We start from the raw sequence: 10,556 nt of genomic DNA, 5'->3' as shown, positions 1-10,556 counted from the left end.
AAGGTTGGAAGCATGGCATGGGATGTGTGGATTTATGCTTGTTCACATAGTTTGCTCGGTTGTGGCTATGGCCATGAAGACTTCCATGGTTGTATGGCAATGGTATTTTTTGCTGAATAATACATGATGATGGATGCTTTTGGAGGCTGGGTTTTTTCCTCAAGGAGGGTTTCCCAGGGTATATCTTGTGTCACATTTTGTGGGTATGTTTTTTATTCTCTTGCATGTGGATTTTAATTTCATGTTTATTTCAGATCTATTATGGGTTATGTGGAAACGGTTATATTCTTTATTGCCAAGTTTCCTTACAGGCACTAGTCATCACATTTAACTGGTGGGTGTGGAGGAATGTATCCATAGTAGTGAGGTGGTGATGGTTTACTTGTAGGAGGGTGACCTCTTACCATAAATGGAGGGTATGATGAAGCATGATGAGATTGTCTCCATGTAGTTCTTCTAGAATTGGAAGGATAAAAAGGTGATTGTCAATGGTATGGGATTTGAAATCTTAGAGAAAACCACTGCGAGGGCTAGAGAACTTTCTATGGAAGGAAAGAGCTAGCGAAGGCAGCATAAGGTGAATAAGGAAGCTAGTTTGCTGAAAATTTTCAAACTCAAGGAGGAATTGATGCGAATGCATGGAGGGTTTTCATGGGAAGCCCTTCCTAAGCCTTGGGACACCATCTGCTATGCAATTATGCAGTATATGACCCTAGAGGACCACTTTTAGGTAATCTATTATTACAAATTCCCTATTTTGAATCACTTCAGGAATATAGACCACATTTCCTTCTCATTTCTATTATTTCATTCACTAGAAGATTGTATTTATAAGGCCAAGAGGAAACATGAGGAGAGTAAAACTTCCTACCTTATCCATCAGGGGCTTATGAACAAACTGTATATCCAACATCCTTCCCAAAACCCACTGCTCTTGATTAACCCGTTGGCCTCTATCACTCTCAAAGACTTCTTGGACCCTGGCCTTGGTCCTGGCCCTAGCAATAAGAAATTCAAAAAAATCATGGTCGTGAAGTCAAAATTGACCCTGAGGTTAAAATCAATGTCATAGGGTCAAATTCATATAATAGGAAGGGTACATAGAGTGCCAGGAGAACCATTGAACTTCTCTAGTTGGTAAAATTTAAGCCTGTCCCTCGCAAGCATGATTCCACCTCTGATTCTTTCGAAAGTGATGTCAAAGTTGCGAGAAAGAAGAGACTGCATCAAGACACCAAGCCTACCCCCAACCCTCTTAGCCCTTCCCATATCTTTGAAACTTTAGAGGCTACCTGAGATAGAAGTAAGGGGAAAGATATCACATTCCCAAGAAAGAAACCACCAAATATTCTATGAAGAAAGACAAGCATAGCCATAGTAAGGCGAGACAGGAAAGGCTTGAGCAATCTACGAGGGACTTGACAGATAATCAAGCTGGTATCTGCCAGAGATTAAGAACTTTGGTTGAGTTTTCAACCAAGGTCATGAACTTTGTGACCACAACCCTATACTTCCTGCAAGTCAATAAGGAGGAGAAAGACCTGGGCAAAGCTACCAAGACATCTATGGGATTTTGGAAGAGGACTGGCCAAAGACCATCCTAGACAAATTGAGTAAGGTGGAGGAAAGGATGTGGACAGGGAAATTCTTGAAGTAAAGGAGGAGGAAAAGCATGGGCAGGAAGATGACATCTACCCCTGGTTTTGGTATGTTTGTGTTTTTTTTATGCTCATAACTATGAACTTGGTACCCTATGAGGTTTTAGTTTTTATGCTTATGTCAATTAATAGTAGTGATTTGTCTAGGTGTTGCTGGTCTATTTTACAGTCTTTTGTGCATATTAGTTTAAGGATTGATAGTATCGTTAATTATGCTATGGACATATTTTGTTTTTTGAAGTTTAAAGTTGGCATAGGGTAGATGACTGGGAGGTAACCTCTAGCTAATTCTTCAGCCTTTTTGTTCTATGGGGTCAGCTCCCCATCATTTTGGCTACTATCTAATACTTCAAAAACATATTTTTTGTTTATATTATTTATTGTTATTTTGTATTAAAATTATAATATTAATAATTTTATGAAAAAGTATTTTCTTCAATATTGTGTAACAATATTTTCTCAAAAAGTAAATAGAATAATGCCATACCATATAGCTATTAAATGGGAATATCTGTACATGAAACATTAGATAGATAAGGGACAAAAAAACCAAAAATTCTTTCATGTGCATAATTTTAAAATTTTTAGCTTTGACAAAACAATGTCATTATCATGTACCAAAACTCATGATCCACGAAATAAGGCACCACCCTATCATTTGGGATAAGAAGATTGCATACGCTATTGAGTAGTGCAAAAAGAGCACAATTGGTAGACAACTAAAGTAAATAAATAGATATAAATATTCAAAAATTGTAGATGTAGACAAATACAAAAATAGTCTAGGTAAACTGTAATTCTGAATATTGATAATATTTTTAACAAAGAAGGTTTGCAAAGAATGAACTTATTTAAATACAATATTGAAGATTTCTTCTTTGGCTCATTAGTAGTATTATTGTGTAAAAATGTATATCAATTGAATTCCAAAATGGAACTATTATGTTGTCTCACAAAAGCTGAAATGGAAGTCATTAACTCATACAATCATGAACTCAATTCTCAAACTCTATATGAGTTACATAGACAATCTTGAAACACATTTAAAAATAATTTGAATGTCTACAAAGCCAACAACTAACAAATAATAGCCCCTTCTCCTCTAGGGTGTGGAGCTATTTGACTACTAACCTGGACTTCAATTGGTGCCCTCTAGCTTGCATCCAAGATTTCTTTAGTCAGTGGAGAAGCCACCACCAAAGATTGAAATCTCAACTATTGAGCTCCTGGATCCTCCCACACTTCTGTTGGGGAATTTGGAAGGAGCGCAAGAATAGGATTTTCAGAGATAGGGAAGCTCTTGAGGTTATTATAGCTAAGAAAATCAAAGGTCTAATGACAGAGAACTATGCCATAACCAGAGAAGGAGACATTAAGGTTGGAGGGAACAGCAAAACCAGGAAAGAAGACAACATCAAAAGAAGACAGGAGGCTATTTGGTCTTTTCCCCCTGAGAACTGGCATAAAGACAATTTTGATGGGGCAGTCAAGGGGAATCCAGGGCTAGCTGGATGTAGAGGAATCATAAGAAATAGCTTGGGAAGTGGCATTTCTGCTATCTCTTCCCCTATTGGCCACCAAACCAATCATCTAGCTGAAGCCAGTGCTGTTAGGTTCATTGTTAAGTTGGCCCTGGCCTCAGGGATTGAGTAGCTATGGCTTGAAGGTGACTCCTTAAATATAATAAATTGCATTCTAGGAGCCACTAAACCCTTCTGGACCATCGAAAGCATTACTGAGGACCTAAAATCGGATCTAAGGAAATTTAAAAACTTCCACATCAGCCATGTTTATTGTGAAGCAAACACGGTCACTGACTAGTTCGCCAATGAAGCGGTTGTAAGTAACTCGGTGATGACATGGGGAAGTGATAATGTTTTTCTGGTGGCAACGACTAAGCTAATCCAAAAGGAGAAAATCCAGGGCACCAACATAACATCTCTTTAATGATGATAGGATTGTCTAAATCATACTTTAAAAAGGGAATTATTTGGATTTATGCAAAACCCCCTCCATTTCATAATCATGTGTATGGAAGACATAAGCATAAGGAAGCCAGAAATAAACCCATTAACCAACATAAAATCATTTTCGCTCTCAATGCCTTCTACTACTTTGAATTTGGCAAAACTGCTAGTGGATTAGGGTTAGTTGAGCTGAAATCAACAATGGTGGGAGAAAGGATCAGAAGAGAGCCATGGGGCAAAGCGGAGAGGTGGAAAGAGAAGAGGAAGGTCTGGAGAAAGCTCCAGAAGGGTGGTATAACTAAAAACATGGAGAAGCATCATTGTTTTGATGCGGGGGTCACTAAAGCTATGGTTGATTCCTAGCAAAATGGCAGGGTCAAAATTGATGGAGTTTCCCACCAAATCACTGAGGGTCTTATTGCAGAGGTAACTGGCCTTTCTCAGGATGGCTTGAACTTCTACAAGGACAAGAAGATGTCTGCTAACGCTATCAATGACTTTGTCAAGGATGATAAGGAGAAAAGAAAACTAGTCAAGATTGACACCTTCTATGACATTGAGTCCATCAAAAAGTTCTGGAGGTATGTTCTCAGGATTATCATTGAATATGTCACTCTTGACCCCAGGTTTGATAGAATCAGGACTCATCATTTTGTTCTATTAAATCACTTTAGACACAAAGTGAAATGTTCTCTTCCATTTTACATTTTTACCTCCATGGCCAAGAATATAGAGGGGTTCAAGAAATGCCCTATTAAAAACCCTGCCCTCCATGACGGTCTCCTGCTTCTGGTTTATGAGTTCTTGAAAACCCTCACTATTGGTAAAACCATTGGGGTTTCGGGCAATGCTTTAGAGGACATTGCCAGTTTTGATTCTAGGGATGAGCTTGAAGTGAAATCAGAGAAAACTAACATCCCATGCAAAGTTACCCCTGCTACCTGTGATCCCCGCATCCCTAGTAGGAAGAGCCCTAGATGTCTTCCCCCAATTCCACCCTCTCCTCATCTCAAGGAGGTGAAAGAGGCTAGTGATGATGAAGTGGAGTCTGATACAGAGTCTAAGGAGGAGGATTTAGAGACTGGGAAGGATATTGAGATGGAAGAAGATAAGGGGAGAGAAAATGACAAGGAGGCGGTGACCCCTATGGACCCCAAGGATAACCCCAAGAAAAGAAAATTAAAAAAGGTCCTACCCCAGGAACATCACAGCAACCTTGTTGATGTGCCCCCTAGCCCCACCCAGCCTAATTCACCTTAGGAGGTTCCCATTTTGCCCCCGAAGGAGATGATTGATATCATGGTTGAAAAAGGGGAGTAGGTTATTAGAAAGAATAAGAAGAGCGCCTGGAGGAACTTCTATGGGGACAAAGTCAGTTTGGGTATTGTTAGAGAACCTGCCAAAATCCAGGTGCTGGAGGACCTTGACAAAAGCACCCAATACGACAAGCTCATTGACCCTGCTCTTTTGGTTCTCTCTAACAATGTGCATGAAACTGGCTTCAACTTCCTGAACAATGCAAAGAATAGTTTGATTGACAACTTTTGGTCCATCAAGTGGCTTTTTCAAGAAATTGAGGCTCTGAAGGATAGGAGAAACCAACCCAACAATAGGGAACTGACAAGGACCAGGATGCCAGAGGAAGAAATGACTAGGTGGGCAGCCAGGAGAAAGAAAGAGGTCAAGTCTCTAGAGACCATCATGATGACAGGCTCACCCAGCTTGAGTAGAAGGTCCAAAGGCTGGATTCTATCCACCAGATAATCACCAAACAGATAGTGGACACCCTTCACACCTTGAATGAGAACATTGTCAATCTAGGCAACTATTTGACTACCACTAGCCTTGAAAGGGATGTGGAGTAGAACACAGAGCAAGGATTCAACCGAGATGTTCTTCAGAAAGATGCCAGTGACCAAGCGAATTAGGGGAACCAGAAGAACACTCCTACGAAGATTCAGGAGGGTGTGGCCAGTCAGAAGTACAATGATGCTGCAAAAATCTTGCAAGCCATGGACATAGACGACCACTAGCCTGCTCGGTTGTCCTTTCCTCTCTAGCCTTTGGTCACTGGCTTCAGGCCTTATTTTGTCTCTGGCCTTTTGAGGTAGTTTTTCTTTTTTTTAGACTGTTTTATTTAGCTCTTTTTGCTGTAAAACTTTGGGTTTCAAGATCCCTATAAAAGTTGTTTTACCTAATCAAAAATAAATAAATTAGACTTTGGGGAGATATATTTTGTATATGTTCCTTATCAAAGTAATAGAATATACACATGTCTTTGGTTAATATCAATACAAAAAAATTACTTGCATTTCAACCATTCTTCACATATAAAATCATACTCCATCAATTTCCACAATACACTTCGTACATTTTGAACCAATATTTACATTACAAATGCAATATAAAAGAAAACCCTTGAAAAATAATAACATTGCAAGAGCTTAAAATTTTTATTAGAAATAATGACAAAAAACCAAGTACAAAATATGTAAAGAAACAAAAAATCATTACGGGTGAAAGAATATCGTTTAGAAGGTTAACAAATAAAAATAATTAAACACGAAATAGTACAACCAGTAATGCACATTGAGATACTAAAAAATTAGTTACAAGTACTAAAACAATAGAAAAAATTAAAGGATATCACAACCATCCCAAATTGGGAAGATGATCAAGAACAATTAAGCATTAGCATGTTCAAGGTTCAAAATTAAAATTAAAAAGCATTGTCACCAATTCTTGGTTTGAAAAAATAATTTAAGATATGCTAAAAGACATATGTACAATTTTTCAAGTGATATATTTTAAGAAAGACATTAGTCTTTTAACAAAAGAAGTGAAAGAAATATATTAAAAACTAGTAAAATCTACAAATTCTAAATTAACAAACTCACTTTGTTGAACATGTAATGTTGAAATAAGGCACTTCATGCTTCTCAAGTGTGCTACACCATACAATATCCAAACCAACAAACAATTGAAAAATTTATAAATGATTAATGCAATTAGAAGAGTGACTTGTTTCACTCAAAATTGAATTTGCCCAAATTTGGGAGTTGCCATACAAAATATCTCTATGAGTAATGCTCCTGTTGACATGAACATTATACAAAAAACACTACTACTATCAATTGATAACACAACAAGAATTGTGGTCTCTTTCAAAAGATGTTTGGAATATGAGTACAAATTCAAATAGGACATGATACAGCCAAAAATTGTTATGCAAGTTCTTAACCAATTGACAAATATAATACAATACAAAATGCAATGTTCACAATTGAATAAATATTTGAGACAAGCTTTAGAAAACAATGATTGTAGTGATGACAATAGTGAGCTTAGGAGAAGTGACAATGAGTAAAAGGTATCAAAGACCAAACAGATGAAAGTTTAATTCATAAATTCATTATATCTAAGTATATTTAGATTAGACATGTTTCAAATTCTTATACTTTCATTCCATCTGAATCCCTTTAATTCTATATGACTATTTTCTACATTATCTAGTCTCATCCCTTCATAAACTAGCATATACAGTTTCTATTATTGCATTCTCTAGAAGATTGTATTTATAAGGCTAGGAGGAAACATGACAAGAGTAAAACTTTCTACCTTATCCATCAGGGGCTTATGAACAAACTGTATATCCAACATCCTTCCCAAAACCCACTACTCTTGATTAATCCTTTGGCGTCTATCACTCTCCAAGTCTCCTTGTACCTTGGGCTTGGTCCTAGCCCTAGCCATAACAAATTCAAAAAAATTGTGGTCCTAAAGTCAAAATTGACCCAGAGTTAAAATCAACCTCATAGAGTCAGATTCATATACTAGGAAGGGTACATGGAATGCCATGAGAACCATTGAACTTTTCTAGTTGGTAAAATTTAAGCATGTTTCCCACAAGCATGATTCTGCCTTTGATTCTTCTGAAAGTGATGTCAAAGCTGCAAGAAAGAAGAGACTACATCAAGACACCGAGCCTGCCCCAATGCTCTTAGCGCTTCCCATATCTCTGACACTTTTGATGCTACTCGAGCTAGGAGTAAGGGGAAATATATCATATTCTAAAGGAATGAAACCACCAAATATGTTGAGAAGAAAGACAAGCACAACCATAGTAAGGTGAGATAGGAAAGGCTTGAGAAATCTACGAGGGACCTTACAAACAATCAAACTGGTATCTACCAGAGATTAAGAACTTTGGTTGAGTTTTCGACCAAGGTCATGAACTTTGTTACCACAACCCTATACTTTCTGCAGGTCAATAAGGAGAAGGACCTGGGCAAAGCTACCAAGACATCTATGGGTTTTTGGTAGAGGACTGGCCAAAGACCATCCTAGACAAACCAATTAAGGTGGAGGAAAGGATGCAGACAAGGACATTCTTGAAGTAAAGAAGGAGGACAAGAATTGGCAGGAAGATGACATCTACCCCTGGTACTTGTATTTTTGTGTTGTTTTATGCTCATAACTATGAACTTGGTACCCTACGAGGTTTTAGTTTTTATGCTTATGTCGATTAATAGTAGCGATTTGTCTAGGTGTTGCTGGTCTATCTTACAGTCTTTCCTACATATTAGTTTAAGGATTGATAGTACTGTTAATTATGCTATGGACATTTTTTTTTTTTTGAAGTTTAAAGTTGGCATAGGGTAAATGACTGGGAGGTAACCTCTAGCTAATTCTTCAGCCTTTTTGTTCTTTGGGGTCAGCCCCTTGTCATTTTGGCTACTATCTAATACTTCAAAAATATATTTTTTGTTATTTTGTATTAAAATTATAATTTTAATAATTTTATGAAAAAGTAAGTATTTTCTTCAATATTGTGTAACAATATTTTCTCAAAAAGTAAATAAAATAATGTCATACCATATAGAGCTATTAAATGGGAATATCCGTACATGAAACATTAGATAGATAAGGGACAAAAAAACCAAAAATTCTTTCATGTACATAATTTTGAAATTTTTAGCTTTGACAAAAAAATGTCATTATCGTGTACAAAAACTCATGATCCATCAAATAAGGCACCTCCCTATCATTTGGGATAACAAGATTACATATGCTATTGAGTAGTGCAAAAAGAGCACAATTGGTAGACAACTAAAGTAAATAAATAGATATAAATATTCAAAAATTGTAGATGTACACAAATACAAAAATAATCTCTAGGGTAAACTACAATTTTGAATATTGATAATGTTTTTAACAAAGAAGGCTTGCAAAGAATGAACTTATTTAAATACAATATTGAAGATTTCTTGTTTGGCTCATTGGTACTATTATTGTGTAAAAATATATATCAATTGAATTCCAAAATGGAACTATTATGTTGTCTCACAAAAGCTAAAATGGAAGTAATTAACTCATACAACCATGAACTCGATTCTCAAACTCTATATGAGTTACATAGATGATATTGAAACATGTTTAGAAGTAATTTGATTGTCTACAAAGCCATCAACTAATGAATAAATTAGACTTTGGGGAGATATATTTTGTATATGTTCCTTATCAAAGTAATAGAATATACACACATCTTTGGTTAGTATCAATACAAAAAAAGTACTTGCATTTTGTAAGAAATCGAGCAAAATGAAAACCAGTAGAACAATCCAAGAGAGCTTAATGTGAAAAATATTACCATAAACCAAATGAGTTTCTCAATGGATCAACAAGAATGGAGACAAGAGATTTTGAAAGGGGAAAGCAAAGAAAACCCCTTGTGTAATATTAAGAATGTGGCAAAGAAGCCTAAGAAAGGAGAGAGGAGGAGGAAGGATTGTGGAGCAAATTTGTTCATTACAATAACATCAAGAAGATGTAAAGAAGTAGTTGTAGAAGAATGAGAGAGGCATCTCTTTTATAGAGATGAGAAAGGAGATGCATGTGTAACTCCCATTTCTATGAATGCCACCATTCATAATAAGTGTGTGCAAAGTGTCAATATCCTCTTAAGGAGGAATAAACTACTTTCCTTCATAAAGAAATTACAAAAAAGAGTTATCCTCACATGTGGACTAGAGGAAAAGAAAATAATATGTCCTTCAGATGTGTACTAAAGGATAAAATACATAAGGGATACCTTGGTTTATCCCATTTAATAAATAAATACAACCATGGAAAGATTACTACTTCTAACATCTCCCTTTAATCTTTACTTGGAGAGATTTTATCAAAGGGTGTCAAACCCAATTTACAATATTACAACTTGATTTTTTTGAAATATCTTCATTGTGCAAGAGGTCTTTTATTATTGTGGGTACATCATTGGAGAGCCAAGAGAAGTGGATAGTCCTTCAAGTGTGTTACATCTTCAAGTGGATTTATGTGGCATAGGATCTGTACAACAAATAATGATGCCTTGTATGTGCCTTGATGGATTACCTGAAACATAGAAACAAGAAAAAAAGGCAACTATCCACAAGGATAATTTCATCTTATATTCAAGTTAGAAACTTTTTATGTATAAGTAAACTCTCATAGAGTAAATATAAGTGTAACTTGGTATCACAAAGAAATCAAGATAAATCATATCCTACAAAGAACAAATATGTTATCAAAACTTTCAAGAAAGGACCATAGAAAAGGCTAGCTAATGAATCCAAAATCAACAATGCTTCAATCACATGGATATAGGCAGTCCACTAATAAGTCATTTTACTGCAAGTTAATGGGTGATCAATCCATAACCTGCATGACTCATGATTTAAGCAATGATGTATACGTAACATTATATGGCATGTTTTCAAAGATATCAAAGCAAAGAAGTATGAGTATTAACAATAGATTTCCTTCAAATAAGAGTAAAATGCCTTCAAGATGGGTCAACTTAACTAAAATTGGAGGGAAACTCCAAGAATAAATGGTATAAACCATAAAGTGCCAATATGGCAATAGAATGATGCTAGAAATGCACAAACTA

This window comes from Cupressus sempervirens, chromosome 5 (genome assembly GCF_028749045.1).
Source record: "Cupressus sempervirens isolate cs-2001-9-10 chromosome 5, ASM2874904v1, whole genome shotgun sequence".
In the NCBI taxonomy this organism is placed as follows: domain Eukaryota; kingdom Viridiplantae; phylum Streptophyta; class Pinopsida; order Cupressales; family Cupressaceae; genus Cupressus; species Cupressus sempervirens.
Note: the sequence above shows the minus strand (reverse complement) of the source record.